The 24162-nt window shown below is 50.0% G+C and overlaps 1 protein-coding gene across 1 annotated transcript in view; it reads right to left on the reverse strand.

Moving 5' to 3' along the window:
• The window catches only part of IPO7 (importin 7), a 188326-nt gene that overhangs the window by 152728 nt on the left and 11436 nt on the right, over window positions 1-24162 (reverse strand).

Below are 24162 nucleotides of genomic sequence, written 5' to 3' on the forward strand. Positions count from 1 at the left end.
ATATCAATGCAAAAAGGAAGTCAAGTGATCATTAATAAGAAGACAGCTGGGTTGAATAGTAGTAAGCAGATGTACCTTTATGTACAGAGGTTGAATAAACTGGGTCAAATGATTTTCATATATAGAAATGTTCCCAAATGTGTTTAAATTTCATGTTACAACTGAAGTAGTACAGCAGGAACATATGAAAGGAATAAGATGCTCCATGACAAAAAGGAAACCATTTGAACTGGCCCTTAGGCTGGCTCAGCAGCTGATTTATTAGAAAAGCATGCTTAAGTAAATGAAAGTGCAGTGAAGCAAAGTCCTTTTAACTGTTCAATTCCATTTCAGAAGAACAGCAACTTCTGAGGAGGGCCAGAATTCTCATTCTGTTGCACAACGTCAGTAAAGGTTACCACAGATCAGCTTGGCAGCATTTTAGCAGAACCAATTCATTTAGCAGCACAAAGCACTCTGGGGCCCATGCAGAACGCCATACTGTAGAGCGGTGTGCCGATGGCTTAGTGTAGGGGCTTCTAACATGAAATTACCTCCAAATTACTGCCACATTAAAATGTGTGTGCCATCAGTTACACTCTAGCAGTAATCCATAGCTCACTGCCAAAAATGTCCCCTTTGTTGTCCTGCCTGTGTGAGAGCGATGACTGGCTCATACACTGACAGGAAGAGGGGCAATTACAACCCCACAATGCCGGATATGCACCACAAATCCATGGTAGTCTAGCGTCTCCATTCATTCTCCCTCCTTGCCATTGAAAAAAAAAACTCCCTTTTTTCCTATTCATATTTCCATGCTTTTTAACATATCTATAAGTGATCTGAAAATGGAAACAAAGTAATTAAAATTACAAAACTATTCCAAGTTATTAAATTGCATGTGGACTGTGAGAAACTGCAGAAGGACCTTAGATATGAAGGCTGAGAATTAAAATGGCAGATGAAAATTAATGAAACGGAAAATAATCCAAATCATAGCTATATGATGCCAAGTTCCACAACTGGAGTCACCACCCAAGAAAACGTTCAAAGTGTCATCAAAAATGCTGACATTTTCTCTCGGTGTGCAGCAGCAGCCAAAATCAATATATCAAGATCAAGAAATATATAGATATATATTAGCAACAACAGAAATCTTACATACCGTCTCTCTGCCTTGAGCTCTGTACAGTTTACACGTTTAAAAACCACCAAATCAGTGGGAATAACAATCACAAACTCTAGATAACAAGGTCATAAGTACATAGGTATTGCCATACTGGGACAGACCAAAGGTCCATCGAGCCCAGCATCCTGTTTCCAACAGTGGCCAATCCAGGTCATAAGTACCTGTCAAGATCCCAAAACAGTACAATACATTTTATGCTGCTAATCCTAGAAATATGCAATGGATTTTCCCCATGTACAGTTTAATAATGGGTTATGGACTTTTCTTTTAGGAAGTTATCTAAACCTTTTTCAACCCTGCTAAGCTAACTGCTTTTACTTCATTCTCTGTCAACGAATTCCAGAGTTTAATTATACATTAGTACATAAGTATTGCCACACTGGGACAGACCAAAGGTCCATCAAGCACAGCATCCTGTTTCCAAAGGTGGTCAAATCCAGGTCACAAATACCTGGCAACATCACAAAAAAGTTAAATACACTTTATGCTGCTTAACCCAGAAATAGCAGTGGATTTTCCTCAAGTCAATTTAATAATGGTCTATGGACTTTCCTTTAGGAAGCCATCCAGACCTTTTTTAAACCCCGCTATGCTAACCACCTTTACCACATTCTCTGGCAATGAATTCCAAAGTTAAATTATACATTGAGTGAAGAAATATTTTCTCTGATTCGTTATAAAATATTTCTTAAACAGTCATGTTTTCAAACGTTTCAAAATGTAAAATTATTTTGTTCACACCTTAGAGGTATCAGCAAATAATTTCATAACAATGGAAAAACTGAAGCAGGATACTAGTGTAGATGACCTCTGGTCTTACCCAGTATGGCAATTCTTATGTCCTTGTGTGTGGGATAGGTCTTGGAGGGGGGGGGGGGGGGGGGATTCATAAAGGGAAGCACACTAGACTACCAGGGATATGCAGATTCAGTCTTTTTCTTTCATTTTTCTACCCTTGCTACTTATCAACCTTTCTATTGCAAATGGCATTTCCCTTTACCCTGATCTTGACTGCTGAGTGAACTGCTCTGCTGTGCTTTATGAAGATTCAGTATATGAAGACTAATAAACCATAAACCATGTGTTTATGCCAGAGATAGTTGGGGGGGGGGGGGGGGAGCTAGACAGATTTTTTTTTTAATGATGGGGCAGGGGGGCCCCTAGACTATCAAAGATTTTGTTTTTATATCAGGGACGTGGTGGGTTGCAGTGCAGGTAATTACCAGGGCAACTAACCCTTCTTTCTACTCCACCTCAGACCTAGTAATGCATGTGTGCTATGTCAAAAACTTCTCTGCACTGCAGCAGTTTAACTAATAGCACCCTTAAAATACAAGTAAATATCTGCAAAGAACCTTTATACATTGCACACTCAGTAACACACTCACAAATGACTCATTAACCACACTTCTGCCTGTGATATCTTTCTGATCTGGCTCCTTTTGTTCTGGAAACAACTAGGGCTGTAAAGTTCCCTGGCTTCAAAAAAATATATTTTTTTTTTTACACTTTGTATGGTAATAAAATCTAACCACAAAGTAAACTAATCCAAAGAACTAACATCTGATAGAGTCAATGAAATGAAGTGGAATGAGTACATCTAAAATACCAACATATTTACAAACCTGGAAGAGTAATTCAGGTCACACTTCATTGTATTCCAAGTCCCTCTCACCCTTTCTTCAGGAATTTGCCATCTGCAGGCTTTACTCTCTCTCCTACTGAGAGGGCCCCACTTTGCAACCACCATACACAAACAGGAAATTATTTCCTCTTGTTACTTTGCAGTCACAGGTAGCATCACTTGCAAGCATCTGTTAGCCTGCACAACAAAGACTATCAACCAGAAACCACAGTCAGCTCTGGACCTGAAACCACAGAAGTCACACATCCAAAAGGGAACCTAGTCTTTTTTTTTTTTTTTGTGGCTGGTTTTTAAAGACCCCCCCCCCAAAGCAGAAGTAAAATCTGTGCTGGAACAGTAGAGGCCTTGCAGGGAAGAAATACATTAGGATGCCATCAAACATAGAACAAGTCTGTTTGGATAGTAAAACAGGATCATTAACTATAACCACACAGTCTATTTAAAAATTAATTCCCTCCTAACCGAATCACATGTTCTGTTGAAGGACTACTGCTTGTACAATATGTTAATATCAACCATCTCTCTGAAAGCTTTTATTTACGCTTAACACTCAAGTCAAATCATACTGGTTTTGCCAGTTGGACAGGATGTGAAGCAAGAAGCACTGATATGCCAGTCTCTGTCAAATTACAGTGTAGGAAACGTGCTCCACATGAGATTTAACAGGTTATGATCACTACTACTACTACTATTTAGCATTTCTATAGCGCTACAAAGCGTACGCAGCGCTGCACAAACATAGAAGAAAGACAGTCCCTGCTCAAAGAGCTTACAATCTAGTAGACAAAAAATAAAGCAAACAAATCAATTAATGTGTAGAGGAAAGAGGAGAGGAGGGTAGGTGGCGGCGAGAGGAAAGAGGAGAGGAGGATAGGTGGAGGCGAGTGGATACAAGTGGTTACGAGTCAAAAGCAAAGAGGTGGGCTTTCAATCTAGATTTAAAGATGGTCAAGGATGGGGCAAGACGTAGGGGCTCAGGAAGTTTATTCCAGGCATAGGGCGCAGCAAGACAGAAGGAGCAAAGTCTGGAGTTGGCAGTAGCGGAGAAGGGAACAGATAAGGAGGATTTATCCAGGGAACGGAGTGCACGGGAAGGGGTGTAGGGAAGGACAAGTGTGGAGAGATACTGGGGAGCAGCAGAGTGAGTACATTTATAGGTTAGTAGAAGAAGTTTGAACAGGATGCGAAAACGGATAGGGAGCCAGTGAAGCGACTTGAGGAGAGGGGTAGTATGAGTAAAGCGACCCTGGCGGAAGACGAGACAGGCAGCAGAGTTTTGAACCGACTGGAGAGGGGAGAGGTGACTAATTGGGAGGCCAGCAAGAAGCAGATTGCAGTAGTCCAAACGAGAGGTGACAAGGGTGTGGATGAGGGTTTTGGTAGAGTGCTCAGAAAGAAAGGGGCGGATTTTACGGATGTTGTAAAGAAAGAAACGACAAGTCTTGGCGGTCTGCTGGATATGAGCAGAGAAGGAGAAAGAAAAGTCCAAGATAACCCCAAGGTTTCGAGCTGAGGAGACAGGGAGAATGAGAGCCATCAACAAATAGAAAACGGGGGGAGTGGGGAGGTGGGTTTGGGGGGGAAAATGAGAAGCTCCTCACCAAACAGGAGAAGGCCTTGAAAGTGCAACTTCACCAACCTTTGCTTAGAGGCCATGTCCGACAAGGCCGACTCCATCCGCGTAGCCACTTCAGATAAGGTCTCTGATCCAACACCGGGCTGTTCCACTGCCTGCTGTAACCAAGCCAGGCAGGCTCTAGCAGCATAACAACTGTATGCAGACGCCCAAACAGTGACACCTGCCAAATCAAAGGACCGCTTCAGAGCTGAATCAAGCCTGCGGTCTTGAATATCCTTCAGGGCAACACCTCCTTCAACAGGGAGGGTAGTTCTCTTTGTCACAGCCGTGACCAGGGCATCCACTTTAGGCATTGCAAAGCGAGCCAAATGTTCCTCACTCAGAGGGTATAATTGCCCCATAGCCCTGGCAACCTTCAAAGGTCCCTCGGGGTCAGCCCATTGAGCCGAAATAAGCTCTTGGATGGAGTCATGCAAAGGAAAGGCTCGAGCAGGCTTTCTGGTACTAGCCATCCTTGGATTAACAGAGGAGGCTGTGCCACTCCCAGGATCTTCAATCGCGAGGGCTTGCAAGGCATCTGAAATAAGCGCTGGCAGCTCCTCGCGGTGGAAAATCCTCACCGCAGACGGATCATCAAGCTCCTGTGGCAATTCTGCACCCGACTCTGGCTCCTCAGCCCAAGAAGTTCTGCCAGATCCCTCAGAATCCTCATAGCCCGACCATGGGGGGGAAAAGGGGGGGCGCCACACTCAGAAGGGGAATTAGCCCTTCTGCGTTTATCAGGAGGATAAGAAACTGGCAAAGCCAACTCCAAAAGGCCAGGATCCACTGGGGGCAGGCAGAGGTTCCGAAGATCCCTGTGGAAGAGCTCTTTTAAGCATGTACGCCCTATGCAGCATTAAAACAAAATCAGGGGAGAAAACCGCTCCCTGACCGTCCGGATCCTGCCCAGGGCTATCAGCTCTATTATTAGCTTTACTAAGAGGACTCCCCCCCCCCCCCCCCCCCCCCCCAGATTCAGGGCTCTCCATCGCAACGGAGGCCGCGCCATGTGGAAAATCCAAAATGCCAGCTCAGAGCGCAACAGATCACCGCTCACCATGCTCGGGCTGGCTCTACCGTCTGTACAGCACCAATTACACAGCCCCGCTGCTGATTTGCGCTTGCCACATTTAGAACAGCGCTTTACAGACTCCGCAGCCATCGCCGAAAACAGCGGTAAAATTCAAAAATGGCGGTATGTGCGGATGGCATAGCTGCATGTGGGAGACTCCTAAAAACATCCACACTGGACCATCAATACTCACCAGAAACTATTACAAAATTAATCAAATTTATTTTAACTCACAACTATTTCCACTTCAACAATATCTATCTATCTACAAATAATGGGCACTGCGATGGGCACCAGGACAGCACCCTAATATGCCAACCTTTTTATGGCTGAGCTGGAAGAGACATTTCTGAATACATACCAGACCAAACCTCTAAAATACTACCGGTACATCGATGACATTTTTATGATTTGGACGGAGGGGGAAGAAACTCAAACAATTTTACTATTCCTTTAATACATACCATCCTACAATCAGATTCAAAATTGACTACTCCCCAGAAAAAGTCAATTTTTTGGACACCACGGTCTCAATCAGTGATGGCTGTATACAAACATCTATATACAAGAAACCCACAGACAGATGCAGCTACCTCCACAACTCCAGCTTCCACCCTTCACAAACAAAAAAGATCCATTATTTTCAGCCAAGCCACAAGATACCACAGTATCTGCTCTGACCCAGGGGATAGAGACAGACACCTTAAAATCCTGACCACATCCTTCAAACAGAAAGGCTACAACCCCAAAATAATATAAGTACATAAGTACATAAGTAGTGCCATACTGGGAAAGACCAAAGGTCCATCTAGCCCAGCATCCTGTCACCGACAGTGGCCAATCCAGGTCAAGGGCACCTGGCACGCTCCCCAAACGTAAAAACATTCCAGACAAGTTATACCTAAAAATGCGGAATTTTTCCAAGTCCATTTAATAGCGGTCTATGGACTTGTCCTTTAGGAATCTATCTAACCCCTTTTTAAACTCTGTCAAGCTAACCGCCCGTACCACGTTCTCCGGCAACGAATTCCAGAGTCTAATTACACGTTGGGTGAAGAAAAATTTTCTCCGATTCGTTTTAAATTTACCACACTGTAGCTTCAACTCATGCCCTCTAGTCCTAGTATTTTTGGATAGCGTGAACAGTCGCTTCACATCCACCCGATCCATTCCACTCATTATTTTATACACTTCTATCATATCTCCCCTCAGCCGTCTCTTCTCCAAGCTGAAAAGCCCTAGCCTTCTCAGCCTCTCTTCATAGGAAAGTCGTCCCATCCCCACTATCATTTTCGTCGCCCTTCGCTGTACCTTTTCCAATTCTACTATATCTTTTTTGAGATACGGAGACCAGTACTGAACACAATACTCCAGGTGCGGTCGCACCATGGAGCGATACAACGGCATTATAACATCCGCACACCTGGACTCCATACCCTTCCTAATAACACCCAACATTCTATTCGCTTTCCTAGCCGCAGCAGCACACTGAGCAGAAGGTTTCAGCGTATCATCGACGACGACACCCAGATCCCTTTCTTGATCCGTAACTCCTAACGCGGAACCTTGCAAGACGTAGCTATAATTCGGGTTCCTCTTACCCACATGCATCACTTTGCACTTGTCAACATTGAACTTCATCTGCCACTTGCACGCCCATTCTCCCAGTCTCGCAAGGTCCTCCTGTAATCGTTCACATTCCTCCTGCGACTTGACGACCCTGAATAATTTTGTGTCATCAGCGAATTTAATTACCTCACTAGTTATTCCCATCTCTAGGTCATTTATAAATACATTAAAAAGCAACGGACCCAGCACAGACCCCTGCGGGACCCCACTAACTACCCTCCTCCACTGAGAATACTGGCCACGAAATCCTACTCTCTGCTTCCTATCTTTCAACCAGTTCTTAATCCATAATAATACCCTACCTCCGATTCCATGGCTCTGCAATTTCTTCAGGAGTCTTTCGTGCGGCACTTTGTCAAATGCCTTCTGAAAATCCAGATATACAATATCAACTGGCTCCCCATTGTCCACGTTTGCTTACCCCCTCAAAAAAATGCATTAGATTGGTGAGGCAAGACTTCCCTTCACTAAATCCGTGCTGACTTTGTCTCATCAGTCCATGTTTTTGTATATGCTCTGCAATTTTATTCTTAATAATAGCCTCCACCATCTTGCCCGGCACCGACGTCAGACTCACCGGTCTATAATTTCCCGGATCTCCTCTGGAACCCTTCTTAAAAATCGGAGTAACATTGGCTACCCTCCAGTCTTCCGGTACTACACTCGATTTTAAGGACAGATTGCATATTTCTAACAGTAGCTCCGCAAGTTCATTTTTTAGTTCTATTAATACTCTGAGATGAATACCATCAGGTCCCGGTGATTTACTACTCTTCAGCTTGCTGAACTGACCCATTACATCCTCCAAGGTTACAGAGAATTTGTTTAGTTTCTCCGACTCCCCCGCTTCAAATATTCTTTCCGGCACCGGTGTCCCCCCCAAATCCTCCTCGGTGAAGACCGAAGCAAAGAATTCATTTAATTTCTCCGCTACGGCTTTGTCCTCCTTGATCGCCCCTTTAACACCATTTTCGTCCAGCGGCCCAACCGACTCTTTGGCCGGTTTCCTGCTTTTAATGTATCTCAGCAAAAGACATGGCTCAAGCTGGAAATGGGGCATATCTTAAATGGAAATGGGGGGAGTGGGGGGGAGGGGTTGGGGAAAATACCAAGGTATCTGGTGGTGGCTGAACAGGCTGAAGTTTTGGGGAAGAGTATATAGAGAATGTTTAATTTTGTAACTTTGAATGTTAAGGATCTCAATTCACCAATGAAGCGCAAGCGAATGTTTAAAGATATGGTGAGGTTAAAGAATGATGTAATCATGTTGCAAGAAACACACTTGAAAAAATGTCATGAGAAACTAGTATCCCATAGGCGATATCAGGTGGTAATACATTCAACAGGTATAAATAACAAAAACAAAAAGGGGGTGTACTCATGGCCTTCTCAGACGCATTGCCCTGGAAAATCCTTAAAACTGTAGCAGATAAGGCAGGAAGGTTCCTGTTGGTAATAGCCTCATTATATAATGTTCAATACACTTTTGTAACAGTATATGCCCCCAATGAAGGGCAGGGCATATTCCTGGGCGAAATAGAGCAACTGCTACAACAGAATGTACAAGGTCCATTGATAATGGGAGGAGATTTTAATTTGACGATATATCCCCCTTTAGACAATTCAGCGGGACAAGTGGGATATGCTAAGAGGGATAGAGCGATTTTGGAAGGATTCATGGCTAGGTGGGGCCTCATTGATTTACCCATACCAAGGAAAAGGACTATACATATTATTCTCCAACACACAATACATACTCTAGGATAGACTTCTGGTTGGGGGATGGGGTAGTGGCTAAGGCTCTGCAGAAAATACAAATTGAACCACGCACATGGTCGGACCACGCTCCGGTATTAATGAGGTTAAGGGTAGGAAGGGAAGCAGGTGGGCCGCGATATTGGCGTTTAGATGAGGCAATGTTTAACGATCTGGAAAATATTGGGAAGATAGAGCAATATATAAAAGAATACCTTGAATTTAACGATGTGGGGGAGGTCCATCCAGTGAGCCTGTGGGAGGGCTTAAAGGTAGTGCTGAGGGGGCAGTTAATTGCACTCTGGGCCCATTTGGGTAAGAAAAAGGATGCTCAGGAACTGAAAGTGAGGGAAAATAAAAGGCAAGCAGAGCGGCAACATAAAGCAGACCCCACGGATAGGAGAGCCCTGGAGGAGCTTCATAAGCATAGATTACAGCTCAATGAGTTACAGATGGTGGAGGTGGCCACTCAGTTACAGCAAGTGCAACAGGAATATTATGAGTTTGGGGAAAAAGCGAGCAGGTTGCTAGCCAACAAACTTAAAAAGCAAGCCCATCGTAATTTTATCACTAGTCTTTTAACCCCGCAAGGCCGGATAGTCACCCAAACAGGGGGATTTCAAGCAACCTTTCATGAATTCTATTCAAACCTCTATACGTCGGAAGTGGAATCTGGCCCCGTAAATATAGAGGAGTATGTACAAGGGGGTAGATGTCCCCAGGCTGTCACAGGGGGAAAGGGAAATATTATCGGCACCAATAATGTTGGAAGAGATCAAAGAAGCTATCAGGGATCTTCCGCAGGCCAAGGCGCTGGGTCCAGACAAGTTCCCTGCTAGAGTGTATAAGTTATATGTATCTATATTGGTGTCGTTATTACTAAGGCTTTTTAAATCATTCGATCAGGCGCAAGAATTGTCTTACTCATGGCGACTGGCAGCTATAACACTACTGCTTAAACCTGGGAAGACTATAAAATTTTCACAAAACTTTTAGCAAAAAGGTTGCAAATAGTATTGCCTAAGCTAATCCATGAGGATCAGGCGGGGTTCATAGCAGGGCACCAGGCCTTTGATAACACCAGGTGTTTGTTGCATGTGATACAACAGGTGAGGGATGAACAGGAGCTGGCTGTATTGCTATCAGTCGATGACGAAAAAGCGTTTGATTGAGTGGAATGGCCGTTCCTGTTTGCTTTGGTGAGAAGATTAGGGATAGGGGGATGCTATCTGAAACGGCTACAACTACTATACCAGGCCCCACTAGCGGTCTTAAAAATCAATTGTACGTATTCTGAGTCAATAAAGCTCCAAAGGGGAACTAGACAGGAATGTGCAGTCTCACCTTTACTGTTTGCCCTGTCTATTGAACCCCTGGCCTGTACCATTCGGGCAGATTCAGGAGTCAGAGGAGTGGTTAGAGGAAAGAGGGAGCATAAGCTGATGCTGTTCGCTGATGATATCCTGTTGAGACTGACGAATCCCGAGCCTTCTGTGAGGAGAGCTGTAGAATTAATGAGGCAATATGGGGAAAGGTCTGGATTTAAGGTAAACATCAATAAGACAGAGCTACTCAATATCACGGGCCCTCATGATCAAAAGCAAACTCCAGCACTAGAGGCTGTTAACGCCATACTAGCGCCGGAGTTTGCTGCTGACCCATGATCAGAGCCCTCGAGCACGTGAAACAACGCACTCGCGGGCTCTTAGCGCAAGTAGCATGCAAATGCATGCTAAACAGGGCTCTCAGCGCAAGTAGCTTGCAAATGCATGCTAATCAGCACTTAACGCATTCATCCCCAATGATCAGAGTCCAGCGCGCCAAAGATTGGGTCGCTGGCTGCGACAAAATCTACGCCAGCTCCGAGCTGGCATTAGAGTTTGCGCCGATCATTGGGGAGGAATGGTGAGCCCTGTCCAGCATGCAGTTGCATGCTGGCAGGCCCCCGTTCCCCCCCAAAGCAAACGCGAACAGGGGGCTGGAGGTCCGGTGGACCTCCGGTCCCCCCCCCCGACGATCTCACCCCCCCCCCCATATGTTCAGGGAGGGCCTCCAGCCCCCCCCCAAACCCCCAGAAAACGTCAAGTGGCCGCCGCCGCCGGCCAAACCCTCTCCCACCCAGCGAGCGATGGGGGGGGGGGCTGGAGGTCCACCCCAACTCCCCCCCCCCACGTTGTCTTACCAATCCCTGGTGGTCCAGCGTGAGTAGGAGTTGTGACAACCCCCCTCCCTTCCCCCCTACCCTCTCCCACCCTCCCACCCAGCGAGCGAAGCCACCCCAACTCCCCCCCCCCCAGCGTATACCAATCCCTGGTGGTCTAGCATGAGTAGAAGTAGTGACAACCCCCCTCCCGGCCCCCCTACCTTTAACTGGAGGAGGGACGCAGCCTGCCTCCCTCCTCTTCCAGTGGACGACATTGCAAAATGACGGCGCCCAGCCCCACCCATTGCATCCTGGGATACGCTGGGCGGGGCTACAAACCATGTAAGGGAATCGCTCCCTTACATGGTCTGTAGCCCCGCCCCATGCATCCCAGCATGCAATGGGCGGAGCTGGGTGCCGCCATTTTGCGGTGTCATCCACTGGAAGAGGAGGGAGGCAGGCTGCGTCCCTCCTCCAACTAAAGGTAGGGGGGACCGGGAGGGGGGTTGTCACTACTTCTACTCACGCTAGACCACCAGGGATTGGTACGACAACACGGGGGGGGGGGGGGGAGGGAGTTGGGGTGGACCTCCAGCCCCCACCCCGGGTCGCTCGCTGGGTGGGAGAGGGTTCCACTTGATATTTTCTGGAGGTTCGGGGGGCTGGAGACCCACCGGATCTCCAGCCCTCCCTGAACTTGGAGGGGGGGGGGGGGGTGAGATCGTCGGGGGGACCAGAGGTCCACCGGACCTCCAGCCCCCGTTTTGCCTTGCTCAGGGCAGGGGTAGTCAGGGCTTGGTGGTCCCATGGACCTCCAGCCCCTGTGTTTGACAGGTTTGGGCTTTTGACAGCCCAGACCTGTCAAACAAATGCAGGAGAATTGTGCTGAGCGCATGCTCAGGTACAATTCTCCTGCACTTCTACCCCTTGATCAGAGATAATTGCGCTGCTTAAATTTGCATGCATTATCTCTGATCATCGATGCAGAAAACCCAGCGCTGTTCCAGAGCTATTTTTAGAGCGCTGTTTGGAACAGCACGGGCTTTGGATCATGAGGGCCATGGTGCCTAGGCAGGGGTTACCACAGATTAGAGCAGCGTTCCCTTTTGTGTGGGCAACTAAATCTATTAAATATTTGGGGGTACAGATAACTCCGAAAGTGGAGGAGCTCTTTGAGGCACATTTTCCAACAAAGATAGCGGAGTTATTAGCAGAGCTTGATAGATGGGAGGGACTGAATATTTCGTGGATGGGGCGCATTAATGCAGTCAAAATGATGATGCTTCCTAAATTGCTGTATCTTTTTATGGCACTCCCCATCCCAATTCCTCAGAGCTTCTTTGCTCGCCTCAATCGAAAGGCATTTGCTTTTATCTGGAGGAAGCGTCCACCGCGGGTGAGGCATGCCATAATGCTCCAACCTCAGGCGACCGGGGGGGGGGGGGGGGGGGGGGGGGGGGGGGGGGGGGGGGGGAATGGGAGTTCCAAACTTCTTTCTATATTATCAAGCGACCCAATTGAGAATATTGGCAGATTGGCATCCTACAATTAACAAAAAATGTCTACACTGGGAAAGGGCCTTGCTGGGGCTGCGTGCGATGGGGGATATACTGTGGGTACCGGGGAAGGACCTGAGGGACATAGGGCGAAGGGTGCCAATAGGAGTAAGCACCTGGTATCAAATAAGGAAGCGATGGTTCCCAGAGCGAAAGTATTTTCTTCAGACAGCTATATGCAGGGCCCCGGGCTTTCCACTAGGGGACACCGAGTTGGTATATAGGCACTGGGCCCGAGCGGGGTTACACACATTGGGCCAGCTATGGGACAATGATAGGGTAATTGGATTTGCAGGAGGAGTATGGGTTGTCAGCTACAGATCAAGTGTTTTACTGCTGTGTGCGTAATTATATTCACTCCCGGGCACAGGAGGAATTGGGTCTGGGGGAAACTTCTTTGGAAATAGCATTGAGAAAGGGCGGTGGCAGAGGGAGTGTCTCGCCTTTACCTGGCACTGCTACAGCAAACAGACCCCCAGGTATATTATATAAATAGATGGGAGACGGCCTTGCAATGCTCATTCTCAAAGGAGACTTAGAAGAGAGGCTACCGGTACCTGTTTAAACCATCCATGGCACAGGACACGATTGAGAATGGATTTAAAATATACTACTGGTGGTATTATACACCAGATAGGCTGCAGCGCATATACCCAGAGTTATCGGCAGAGTGCTGGCGGGCATGTGGAGCCAGAGGGTCATTCATGCATATCTGGTGGGAATGCTCAAGGATACAAGATTATTGGAGGACTGTGACTATGCTGATCAGTAAGGTTCTTCAGACGCCCTTTCCATGTAGAGCGGAAAACTGTCTTTTACATTTTAAGCCGGCGTCAATTGAAGCAGTCCAGCATAAGTTGGCTATCCAATATCTGGTGGCAGCAAAAATAGCTATAGCCAGAGCCTGGAAACAGCAGCAGCCGCCTGAGCTACAGAGAGTACTTCAAAAAGTGGACTTTATTTACCAAATGTCAAAATTGACTGCAGTAAAGAGAGGTCGAATGGGAGCGTTTAACAAAGTTTGGCAACCATATGAACAAATTCAAGAACAGAGATCAGCACCACCATGATACGGGGAGGGAGGGCAGCGGTGGAAGGAATACAGTTGGGGGTTGTATTAGCCTAGAGCATGGAATCTTAGTACTATTGTTAGACACTATGAGGGGTATCACCCCAATGTTGTATACTGTAAGCTGTGGAGACTCAATAAAAGTTTTTGGGAAAAAAAAAAAAACAGCCCCGACAGCGTCCACTCTGAGACACGGATGACGGAGACTCCAGGAGAGTAACTGGCAACTTCTTCGCAAACTCAAGGGAAAATTAGGTTCTTACCTTGATAATTTTCTTTCCTTTAGTCATAGCAGATGCAGCCATTACAGATGGGTTGTGTCCATCAACCAGCAGAGAGAGATAGAGAGCACACTTTTTTCAGTGCCTCATACCAGCTTGCTCCACTGCCTCTCGTCAGTATTTGAAGCTTCCAAAGCAGTATGGCAAACCGCAATGGGAATAACATAAGCTTTCCTCACAGCGAACGATGGCCCTACAACAAAGCGAATGCTACATACCTGTAGAAGGTATTCTCCGAGGACAGCAGGCTGATTGTTCTCACTGATGGGTGACGTCCACGGCAGCCCCTGCAATCGGAATCTTCACTAGCAAAAGCCTTTGCTAGCGCATGCGCGGCCGTCTTCCCGCCCGAAACCAGCTCGTGCCGGCCAGTCTCATATGTAGCAAGACAAAGAGTAGGGAAGACACAACTCCAAAGGGGAGGCGGGCGGGTTTGTGAGAACAATCAGCCTGCTGTCCTCGGAGAATACCTTCTACAGGTATGTAGCATTCGCTTTCTCCGAGGACAAGCAGGCTGCTTGTTCTCACTGATGGGGTATCCCTAACCCCCAGGCTCACTCAAAACAACAACCATGGTCAATTGGACCTCGCAACGGCGAGGACATAACTGAGATTGACCTAAAAAATTTACCAACTAACTGAGAGTGCAGCCTGGAACAGAACAAACATGGGCCTAGGGGGGTGGAGTTGGATTCTAAACCCCGAACAGATTCTGAAGCACTGACTGCCCGAACCGACTGTCGCGTCGGGTATCCTGCTGCAGGCAGTAATGAGATGTGAATGTGTGGACAGAAGACCACGTCGCAGCTTTACAAATCTCTTCAATAGTGGCTGACTTCAAGTGGGCTACCGACGCTGCCATGGCTCTAACATTATGAGCCGTGACATGATCCTCAAGAGCCAGCCCAGCCTGGGCGTAAGTGAAGGAAATGCAATCTGCTAGCCAATTGGATATGGTGCGTTTTCCTACAGCCACTCCCCTCCTGTTGGGATCAAAAGAAACAAACAATTGGGCGGACTGTCTGTTGGGCTATGTCCGCTCCAGATAGAAGGCCAATGCTCTCTTGCAGTCCAATGTGTGCAGCTGACGTTCAGCAGGGCAGGAATGAGGACGGGGAAAGAATGTTGGCAAGACAATTGACTGGTTCAGATGGAACTCCGACACAACCTTTGGCAAGAACTTAGGGTGAGTGCGGAGGACTACTCTGTTATGATGAAATTTGGTGTAAGGGGCCTGGGCTACCAGGGCCTGAAGCTCACTGACTCTACGAGCTGAAGTAACTGCCACCAAGAAAATGACCTTCCAGGTCAAGTACTTCAGATGGCAGGAATTCAGTGGCTCAAAAGGAGGTTTCATCAGCTGGGTGAGAACGACATTGAGATCCCATGACACTGTAGGAGGCTTGACGGGGGGCTTTGACAAAAGCAAACCTCTCATGAAGCGAACAACTAAAGGCTGTCCTGAGATCGGCTTACCTTCCACACGGTAATGGTATGCACTGATTGCACTAAGGTGAACCCTTACAGAGTTGGTCTTGAGACCAGACTCAGACAAGTGCAGAAGGTATTCAAGCAGGGTCTGTGTAGGACAAGAGCGAGGATCTAGGGCCTTGCTGTCACACCAGACGGCAAACCTCCTCCACAGAAAGAAGTAACTCCTCTTAGTGGAATCTTTCCTGGAAGCAAGCAAGATGCGGGAGACACCCTCTGACAGACCCAAAGAGGCAAAGTCTACGCTCTCAACATCCAGGCCGTGAGAGCCAGGGACCGGAGGTTGGGATGCAGAAGCGCCCCTTCGTCCTGCGTGATGAGGGTCGGAAAACACTCCAATCTCCACGGTTCTTCGGAGGACAACTCCAGAAGAAGAGGGAACCAGATCTGACGCGGCCAAAAAGGAGCAATCAGAATCATGGTGCCTCGGTCTTGCCTGAGTTTCAACAAAGTCTTCCACCAGAGGTATGGGAGGATAAGCATACAGCAGGCCCTCCCCCCAATCCAGGAGGAAGGCATCCGATGCCAGTCTGCCATGGGCCTGAAGCCTGGAACAGAACTGAGGGACTTTGTGGTTGGCTCGAGATGCGAAGAGGTCTACCAAGGGGGTGCCCCACACCTGGAAGATCTGTCGCACTACACGGGAATTGAGCGACCACTCGTGAGGTTGCATAATCCTGCTCAACCTGTCGGCCAGACTGTTGTTTACGCCTGCCAGATATGTGGCTTGGAGCACCATGCCGTGACGGCGAGCCCAGAGCCACATGCTGACGGCTTCCTGACACAGGGGGCGAGATCCGGTGCCCCCCTGCTTGTTGACGTAGTACATGGCAACCTGGTTGTCTGTCTGAATTTGGATAATTTGGTGGGACAGCCGATCTCTGAAAGCCTTCAGAGCGTTCCAGATCGCTCGCAACTCCAGAAGGTTGATCTGCAGATCGCGTTCCTGGAGGGACCAGCTTCCTTGGGTGTGAAGCCCGTCGACATGAGCTCCCCATCCCAGGAGAGACGCATCCGTGGTCAGTACTTTCTGTGGCTGAGGAATTTGGAAAGGACGTCCCAGAGTCAAATTTGACCAAATCGTCCACCAATACAGGGATTTGAGAAAACTCGTGGACAGGTGGATCACGTCTTCTAGATCCCCAGCAGCCTGAAACCACTGGGAAGCTAGGGTCCATTGGGCAGATCTCATGTGAAGGCGGGCCATGGGAGTCACATGAACTGTGGAGGCCATGTGGCCCAGCAATCTCAACATCTGCCGAGCTGTGATCTGCTGTGACGCTCGCACCCGCGAGACGAGGGACAACAAGTTGTTGGCTCTCGCCTCTGGGAGATAGGCGCGAGCCGTCCGAGAATCCAGCAGAGCTCCTATGAATTCGAGTTTCTGCACTGGGAGAAGATGGGACTTTGGATAATTTATCACAAACCCCAGTAGCTCCAGGAGGCGAATAGTCATCTGCATGGACTGCAGGGCTCCTGCCTCGGATGTGTTCTTCACCAGCCAATCGTCGAGATATGGGAACACGTGCACCCCCAGCCTGCGAAGTGCCGCTGCTACTAGAGCCAAGCACTTTGTGAACACCCTGGGCGCAGAGGCGAGCCCAAAGGGTAGCACACAGTACTGGAAGTGACGTGTGCCCAGCTGAAATCGCAGATACTGCCTGTGAGCTGGCAGTATCGGGATGTGTGTGTAGGCATCCTTCAAGTCCAGAGAGCATAGCCAATCGTTTTCCTGAATCATGGGAAGAAGGGTGCCCAGGGAAAGCATCCTGAACTTTTCTTTGACCAGATATTTGTTCAGGGCCCTTAGGTCTAGGATGGGACGCATCCCCCCTGTTTTCTTTTCCACAAGGAAGTACCTGGAATAGAATCCCAGCCCTTCCTGCCCGGATAGCACGGGCTCGACCGCATTGGCGCTGAGAAGGGCGGAGAGTTCCTCTGCAAGTACCTGCTTGTGCTGGAAGCTGTAAGATTGAGCTCCCGGTGGACAATTTGGAGGTTTTGAGGCCAAATTGAGGGTGTATCCTTGCCGGACTATTTGAAGAACCCACTGATCGGAGGTTATGAGAGGCCACCTTTGGTGAAAAGCTTTCAACCTCCCTCCGACTGGCAGGTCGCCCGGCACTGACACTTGGATGTCGGCTATGCTCTGCTGGAGCCAGTCAAAAGCTCGTCCCTTGCTTTTGCTGGGGAGCCGAGGGGCCTTGCTGAGGCGCACGCTGCTGACGAGAGCGAGCGCGCTGGGGCTTAGCCTGGGCCGTAGGCTGTCGAGAAGGAGGATTGTACCTACGCTTACCAGAAGAGTAGGGAACAGTCTTCCTTCCCCCAAAAAATCTTCTACCTGTAGAGGTAGAGGCTGAAGGCTGCCGGCAGGAGAACTTGTCGAATGCGGTGTCCCGCTGGTGGAGCTGCTCTACCACCTGTTCGACTTTCTCTCCAAAAATATTATCCGCACGGCAAGGCGATTCCGCAATCCGCTGCTGGATTCTATTCTCCAGGTCGGAGGCACGCAGCCATGAGAGTCTGCGCATCACCACACCTTGAGCAGCAGCCCTGGACGCAACATCAAAGGTGTCATACACCCCTCTGGCCAGGAATTTTCTGCACGCCTTCAGCTGCCTGACCACCTCCTGAAAAGGCTTGGCTTGCTCAGGGGGGAGCGCATCCACCAAGCCCGCCAACTGCCGCACATTGTTCCGCATATGTATGCTCGTGTAGAGCTGGTACGACTGAATTTTGGCCACGAGCATAGAAGAATGGTAGGCCTTCCTCCCAAAGGAGTCCAAGGTTCTAGAGTCCTTGCCCGGGGGCGCCGAAGCATGCTCCCTAGAACTCTTGGCCTTCTTTAGGGCCAAAGCCACAACTCCAGAGTCGTGAGGCAACTGAGTGCGCATCAGCTCTGGGTCCCCATGGATCCGGTACTGGGACTCAATCTTCTTGTGAATGTGGGGGTTAGTTAAAGGCTTGGTCCAGTTCGCCAGCAATGCCTTTTTTAGGACATGGTGCATGGGTACTGTGGACGCTTCCTTAGGTGGAGAAGGATAGTCCAGGAGCTCAAACATTTCAGCCCTGGGCTCGTCCTCCACAACCACCGGGAAGGGGATGGCCGTAGACATCTCCCGGACAAAGGAAGCGAAAGACAGACTCTCGGGAGGAGAAAGCTGTCTTTCAGGAGAGGGAGTGGGATCAGAAGGAAGACCCTCAGACTCCTCGTCAGAGAAATATCTGATGTCTTCCTCTTCTTCCCACGAGGCCTCACCCTCGGTGTCAGACACAAGTTCACGAACCTGTGTCTGCAACCGTGCCCGGCTCGACTCCGTGGAACCACGGCCACGGTGGGAGCGTCGAGAGGTAGACTCCCTCGCCCGCACCGGCGAAGCTCCCTCCGCCAACGTAGTCGGGGAGCCTTTCTGGGAGGCGACCGCAGTCGGTACCGCACACGGCACCGACGCCGGAGACCTCACCCCGGGCGATGGACCAGCCGGCGCCTCGCTCGACGGTACCGGTGGCGCAAGCACCCCCGGTACCGGAGGGGTAGGGTGCAACAGCTCTCGCTCAGAGCGGCTGCAGAAAAAGGCATGGAGGTCGATGCAGGCGTCGATGGCAGAGTCTGTTCCGGAAGTGGAGGCTGTTCCGGGCTGTCCAGAGTGGAGCGCATCGACACCTCTTGGACAGAGGGTGAGCGGTCCTCTCGGTGCCGATGCCTGCTGGGTGCCGACTCCCTCGGCGACCCAGAGCTCTCGGTGCCGACACGGGAAGGGGACCGGTGTCGATGCTTCTTCGATTTTTTGGAGCGAAGCATGTCACCGGCGCTTCCCGGCACCGACGAGGAGGACGTAGAATCCAACCGTCTCTTCCTCGGGGCCGAGACCGAAGAGGGTCGGTCTCGGGGGGGCTGTACCGCAGGAGCCCTCAGAGTAGGGGGAGACCCACCCGAAGGCTCACCGCCACCAGCAGGGGAATGGACAGCCCTCACCTGAACTCCAGACGAAGCACCACCGTCCGACGACATCAGCAGACGAGGTCCCGGTACCACCGACGTCGATACAGTCATCCGATGTCTCAGCGCCGATGCAGAGGGTCGATGCCTCGATACACTCGATGCACTGGCAGCCGAGGATGAAGGTCTGGACGCTGGAGACGTCGATGCACTCGATACCCCCGGTGCCGATGCCGACGAAGAGCCCGAGAACAAAATGTTCCACTGGGCTAACCTCGCTACCTGAGTCCGCTTTTGTAAAAGGGAACACAGACTACAGGCCTGAGGGCGGTGCCCAGCCCCCAGACACTGAAGACACGACGCATGCCTGTCAGTGAGCGAGATTACCCGGGCGCACTGGGTGCACTTCTTGAAGCCGCTGGAAGGCTTCGATGTCATGGGCGGAAAAATCACGCCGGCGAGATCAAAACTCGAAATGGCGAAAATTGGCACCACAAAAATAGGGAGAAGAAAATTTCGACCGAGGCCTAACTAAGGCCTACCCCGACGACGAAAGAAAACTTACCGGGGCGAAAAGCTCAAAATACGGGAAGGGAAAAACCAAAAAGTATCTTCCCGAAACTTCTCAACTTTCTCTGAAGAAACGAGTCGAAAACGACGCGCGAGGTCAACTTTCCGGGGCACGAACGGCGAAACACAACCGTACCGAGCGCGGACAAAAGAAGACTGGCCGGCACGAGCCGGTTTCGGGCGGGAAGACGGTCGCGCATGTGCGGTGCGCGAGGGCTAGCAAAGGCTTTTGCTAGTGAAGATTCCGATTGGAGGGGCTGCCGTGGACGTCACCCATCAGTGAGAACAAGCAGCCTGCTTGTCCTCGGAGAAAGGGCATTAACTCAGAATGGAGGGAATGAAACATCCTCCCGGAGGGCATAAACTCATCCTCCACTGAGACATAACTGGAGGGAATAAACTCATCCTCCAAAACATGAAACTGGAGGGAATTAAATCATCCTCCTTTAATTGAACAAGAATCCTGAAGATTGTTTTCCGACTTTCTCCCAAGGACGGAATCTCCAGGAAACACGAACAGAACCTAAAATAGATTTACAGCAGCTCTAGCATCAGACAGGGAGGGATCATGGCTGCATCTGCTATGACTAAAGGAAAGAAAATTATCATGGTAAGAACCTAATTTTCCCTTCCTTGTCATCAAGCAGATGCAGCCATTACAGATGGGATGTATCAAAGCAATCCCTAGATAGGGTGGGAACAAGCCACACCACACGCCAGCACTTGCGCTCCAAAATGTGCGTCCCTCCTGGCAGCCACATCCAGCCTGTAATGTCGGGCAAAAGAGAGCTTAGAAGCCCATGTTGCTGCACTACAAATCTCATGAAGAGATAGTGCTCCAGTTTCCACCCAGGAAGAGGAAATCGCTCTTGTGGAAAGTGCCTTAAAGGCTTCAGGCGAAACCCGGCCAGACAGCAGATATGCTGAAAAGATAGCTTCTTTGAGCCAACGGGCAATAGTGGCTTTAGACGCTGAAGACCCTCTGCGAGGACCTGATAGCAAAACAAACAGATGATCAGAGGTCCTGAAAGAGTTAGTAACTCGCAGATACTGCAGCAGAGTCCTGCGCACGTCCAACAGGTGCAATTGCCCAAAAGATTCTGGAAACTCCTCCTCGACAAAGGAGGGCAAGAAAATACGTTGGTTTAGGTGAAACGCTGAAACCACCATAGGCAAGAAGGAAGGCACGGTCCGAACCGTGACCCCGGACTCTGAAAACTGCCGAAAAGGATCTCTACAGTGCAGCGCCTGGAGCTCTGACACCCGTGTCGCCGAAGTAATGGCCACTAACAAGACGGCCTTCAGTGTCAAAACTTTCTCTGAAGCACACCGAAGCGGTTCAAAGGGAGCACCATGAAGGGCCTTCAGCACTAGCCCCAAGTTCCAATATGGACAAGGTGCACGCACGGGAGGACGGAGCCGAAGCATCCCTCTAAGAAACCGTGCCACATCCGGATGAGCAGCTAAAGACACGCCTTCAACCTTGCCACGCAGGGAGGCCAACGCTGCCACTTGCACCCGCAAGAAATTATAGGCCAAGCCTTTTTGTACACCACCCTGCAAAAAGTCCAGAATCGGCGAGACAGGAGCCCGCAGGGGTGTGATCTCTCTGGAAGCACACCAGACTTCAAACTGGCGCCAAATCCTGGCATAAGCCACGGAAGTGGAACGCTTGCGGGCTTGCAGGAGAGTGGTAATTACTTTATTGGAATAGCCTCTGCCTCTCAATTGAGCCCTCTCAATCGCCAGGCCATAAGACCAAATCGGCCGGCGTCCTCCATGGTCACCGGACCCTGTGACAACAGGTGCGAAACCAGAGGTAACTGAAGGGGATCCTCTACGAGCACCTGTCGGAGGTCCACATACCAAGGTCTCCTGGGCCAATCCGGGGCGACGAGAACCACTTCTCCTGGATGCAGCCGAATCTGCAGGAGCACTCGCCCTATCAAGGGCCACGGAGGGAACACATACAGTAGGCCCGGAGGCCAGGGTTGAGCCAAGGCATCCAACCCCGCCGCGCGAGGATCTCTCCGTCTGCTGAAGAAGCACGGGACTTTGGCATTGGAGCTTGTCGCCATTAGATCCATCACTGGCTTGCCCCACTTGGCACATATCTGCAGGAACACTTCATCTGCAAGTTCCCACTCCGCTGGATCGATCTGATGCCTGCTTAGATAATCGGCTTGCACGTTGCTCTGACCTGCAATGTGAGCTGCCGACAGAAACTGTAGATGCAGCTCGGCCCAGTGGCAAATTTGTTCGGCCTGCGCAGCTAGAGCTCTGCACTGAGTGCCGCCTTGTCAATTTATGTAGGCCACTGCTGTCGTGTTGTCCGACATCACTCTGACAGCCAATCCTTCCAGGGTCACTTGAAAGGCCAGAAGCACCTGAAACACCGCTTTCAACTCTAGGCGGTTGATGGACCACTCAGACTCTTCGGGTGTCCATAGACCCTGGGCATGCTTCCCCTTGCAATGTGCGCCCCAGCCTTTCAGACTGGCATCTGTCACCACTAGGCACCAATCGAGGAGCGCCAGCGGCATTCCTCGCCGCAGCATGCTGTCTGAGAGCCACCACTCCATACTGAGTCGGGCCGCATGGAGCCAAGAGAGTCTGCATTGGTAATCCTGAGATACTGGAGACCATCTTTGGAGTAGAGCATACTGTAGAGGTCTCAGGTGCGCTCTCGCCCAGGGCACCAGTTCCATGGTGGCCGTCATCGATCCAAGCAGCTGGACAATGTCCCAAGCTCGCGGGCGGTATCCTCAGGAGCAGACGGACCCGATTCTGAAGCTTGCACTTCCTTTGCTCGGGTAGGTACACATACCCCGAGGCTGTGTCGAACCTGGCCCCCAAATATTCTAGAGACTGCGAGGGGGTCAGGTGACTTTTGGCCAAATTGACAACCCAGCCCAGAGACTGAAGTACTGAGACCACTCTGCTGTTACATGCTGACTCTCTGCAGCAGAGTTTGCTCGAATGAGCCAGTCGTCCAGGTACGGGTGAACCCGAATACCCTCTCGCCTTAGAAAGGCAGCTACCACCACCATAACCTTCGAAAAGGTGCGGGAGGCTGTGGCGAGGCCAAAAGGCAAGGCCTGGAACTGGAAATACTTTCCCATCACCGCAAACCTCAGAAACTTCTGGTGCGGGGGCCAAATTGGAATGTGCAAGTAAGCTTCTTTCAGGTCCAGAGACATGAGAAACTCTCCTGGCTGTACCACCGCAATGACGGAGCGCAGGGTTTCCATGTGAAAATGCCGCACTCTCAGGGACTTGTTTAATTCTTTTAAGTCCAGAATAGGGCGAAAAGACCCTCCTTTTCGCGAAACCACAAAGTAGATGGAGTAGCGGCCGCAGCCGTGTTTGGCGGGAGGTACCGGGGACACGGCCCCTATCTGAATCAGACCTTGTAAAGCCTCCTCTACCGCCGCCGGTTTGGCGGCAGAACCGCATCGGGACTCCACAAACACGTCTCATACAGGGGCGTCGAATTCTATTCTGTAACCGTCTCTGATCAGGTCCAAGACCCACTGATCTGAGGAAATGTTGGCCCACTCCTCGGCAAAGAGGGAAAGACGTCCTCCGATGACAGGACTCGAGGAAAGGGCCGACGCACCACCATTGAGAGGGTCGCCCCTGAACTCCAGGCCTTGAGGCAGTGGCTGTGGAACGTTTGTCTGAGCGAAAGGAGTTCCCCTCTGCTGAAAACGGGCACGAGAAGTGAACCCAGCAGAACGCCCAGGGCGGTACCTTCGAGCTTCACGGAAGCGAGGTCTGTAAGAGGAGTGGATCGCTGCACCCTTAGAGGAAGGCCGAGGCCTATCTTCGGGCAAGTGCTGGGGTTTAGCCTCACCCAGGCCCTTCACAATTTTCTCCAACTCCTCACCAAACAGGAGAAGGCCTTGAAAGGGCAACTTCACCAACCTTTGCTTAGAGGCCATGTCCGCCGCCCAATGCTGTAGCCAAAGAAGACAGCGAGCCGCCACTGCTACTGTCATGTGTTTAGCCGAAGCTCTGACAATATCATAAAGGGCGTCAGCAAGAAAGGACAAGGCCGACTCCATCCGCGGAGCCACATCTGAAAAGGGCTCCGCTCCATCACCGGGCTGTTCCACTGCCTGTTGCAACCAAGCCGGGCAGGCTCTAGCAGCATAACAACTGCACGTAGACGCCCGAATAGTGAGACCTGCAATTTCAAATGACCGTTTAAGTGCTGATT

The sequence above is a fragment of the Microcaecilia unicolor genome, chromosome 4 (assembly GCF_901765095.1).
Source record: "Microcaecilia unicolor chromosome 4, aMicUni1.1, whole genome shotgun sequence".
NCBI lineage: Eukaryota > Metazoa > Chordata > Amphibia > Gymnophiona > Siphonopidae > Microcaecilia > Microcaecilia unicolor.